This window comes from Cynocephalus volans, chromosome 4 (assembly GCF_027409185.1).
Source record: "Cynocephalus volans isolate mCynVol1 chromosome 4, mCynVol1.pri, whole genome shotgun sequence".
Lineage (NCBI taxonomy): Eukaryota > Metazoa > Chordata > Mammalia > Dermoptera > Cynocephalidae > Cynocephalus > Cynocephalus volans.
The window spans coordinates 140,782,649-140,785,369 of NC_084463.1; the positions used below are offsets into that span (position 1 = coordinate 140,782,649).

Here is a 2,721-nt window from a genome sequence, read left to right on the forward strand (position 1 = left end):
ATGCAAGCCAGTTACTGAATAAAAACAAAAGATAACAACCAAAAAACAAATTTCAGTCACGTTCCCCATCTTCTGCTTGGATTAGAAAACAGTAAACTACAAACCAATATCTGTCCCTCTGAAGAAACCCTATTTAAAAAAAAAAAAAGAAAAGAAAAGAAAAAAACCAGTCCCCGAAATCTGGCAGGTGGTTTTCACAGAGGCCACTGGGAGATTTTCTTAATCATCCCGGCAAAATGGGATACAAGCAGTTGTTGAAATATGGTTGCTGCCTCCTCTGCTTCTTGCTAGTAATGGCCATCTGAAGGGAGGAAGCTAGCCTGGGCAACGTTTGAAGCCACTTATGCAGTCTGATGTTTCAAAGTCAAGCAGCCTTGGAGTCTTCCATTCTACATCTTCACTGAATCTCTGCCATATACAGTCTCTTGTCACTGGATGCTGAGAGAATGAGGGGCTAGCTGGGGTGAAAAGCCACTTCATTGGCGGAGCCAGGATGGCCAGGCAGCTTATACGATATTCTCCTGCTTGTGGTATCCCATACATACACAAATCTGTCAGCTGAGCCAGCTGCTATTTTGTTTCTGTCAGGTGACCAAGAACATCTCAGAAGATTCTTTTCAAAGTTGTGCACATATCCTTGAAATATCTTCACACACCTCTCTTTGGGGTCAAATGGCCGGACATCCCAGACATGCACTGTATTGTCCGTTGCATTGGACAATTGGACAAGAGATAAGAGCCTTCAGAACTTAAACTCAGGCCAGTCACTGAATCTGCATGACCTCTCATGGCATAAGTTATCTTGCTGTGGTGCAGGTCCCAGACCTTAATATCATTGTTGATTTCACCAGAAATAATCTGATCACTTGTGTCATTGAAGGTCACAGGTAACATCTGGTACGTGTTCTGAAATGTCTGGATGGCTGCTTTCTTCCAGATGTCCCAAAGCTTAAATGTACCATCGTCACTGCCAGTGCAGACAAGCCGGGGGCCCCTCCTGGCTGGATAACAGGAATTCACAAAGGAAGTATGTCCCTTCAGCCTTTTAACCCTCTCACCTGTTTCATTATCCCACACTGCCACAGTTTTATCTGTGGATGCTGAGAAGAGCATACTGCCATCTGTATAATAATGCAGTTCCATCCCTGTTCCACTATGTCCCTTCAATATGGGATACTTATCACCGTCGCCATAGACTTTCCACAGCAATATCAGTTGGTCAAATCCCGCAGATGCTAAGGTGGGTCCGCTGGTGTGATACCTGCAGCAGTACACTTTCCCTTTATGTCCTGAGAGCAGCATGATTGGGGCTTGAAGGGAGGAACACCTTGGATGCCATGCTTGAAGCAAAGCTCCCAGTGTTGCCTGCTGCTCCACTGTGCTGGGACCCAACCCTGCTGCTCCCAACAGCAACTCATGCCGCTACCACTTCATTGGCACCAGTGGCAACTTTGGGCCCTTGCATTTTTGCTGTTCTATCATGGTGGCAGCCACTCTCCTCAGCCTACATGGGGTGAATTTCTATGGTCTGGTGTTATTCTCTTTCATCTGGTAAAAATTAAGATGCAGTGTCAGAATGTCAAGATCAAAATACATTTAAGAAATGTAGCTGATGAGATAAGGGTAATTAGGAACAAGAGAAAGACAGACACATAAGTTCTGACTCCAGTTGCAAAGTGAGTATGTCCATACGCTGAGCCCCATGTGGGGAGGCACTGGGGTAACTCTCAGATTATTTGTGTTGAAGAACCAAATCTTTTTCAGTCCATCACAGAAACAAGCAGTTTGATGACAATGGCAAATTTTATAAAATTCCTTAATATTTAGTTTCATTTTCTGCATTTATCTTAGTATAAACCATTAGCAAACAGATAAGGACCAGCAGAGAGACACATGGCCATACCCTAAGAAGTTCTGGTTAGTAATTCATAAGAAGGCAAGTCCCTGCCTGGAAATGTTTCTGCTTAAAGTCTTCATCACACTTGTTCACAGGATTATCTGTTACATTTCTTAGAAATAAGTATGTGCAGGTATGTTAACTTAATATCCAAGGTCTTTCCTAATCTGGGTCCAGTCATATTGTTTTGGCTGTGCCCTCTTCTGCATCTAGACAGGATGACTCCCTGTGCCCAAATGCACCTTCTGCTTTCACACATTTTGCCTTGCCTATATGATATTCTAGTTCTGTGCTGTTCCTCTCTAGTGTCTTTCAAAACTCCTCCATGAAGTAAGGTTTCCTCTTGCTGGATGCAAACTGGTCTTCCATTGAACACCCATAAAGCATTGCATGCTTTGTCTCTGACTACACTTGCTTTAAGTAATATTGTAATACTCTCAGTATGTGTCTTACACTGAGACTACATAGCGAGCTTTTGGAACTTGAGCTAAATCTTATGTATCGGACAGTATCCCTCAGAGTGCTTAACACATCGTCATTTATAAAATAGAGGGCTCCTTAAGAATTAGCCCATAATAAAAAAAAAAAAAAAAAAAAAAAAAACTGAACCCACACCTTAAAGATTGCCTCTTAGGAATCCTCTTTGAATGCTTTTAGAAATTCACTCCTCTGCATCCCTGTCCTTTCTTTCTTCCATTTAGGACAAAGAGACTTATCAGCAGCAGAGTCTGGGTACATAAAACCACAGGACACAGCAATCTGTGGCATCAAAAGCAAACCAAACAGATGCATAACTCACTTACAGAATTTGTAAAATGGAGCCT

At 42.6% G+C, this 2,721-nt stretch overlaps 1 pseudogene; it reads right to left on the reverse strand.

The window, feature by feature from the left end:
- Positions 1–397: 397 nt before the first annotated feature.
- Positions 398–1,482, reverse strand: LOC134377363 (U5 small nuclear ribonucleoprotein 40 kDa protein-like; annotated as a pseudogene).
- Between the last annotated feature and the right edge of the window lie 1,239 nt (positions 1,483–2,721).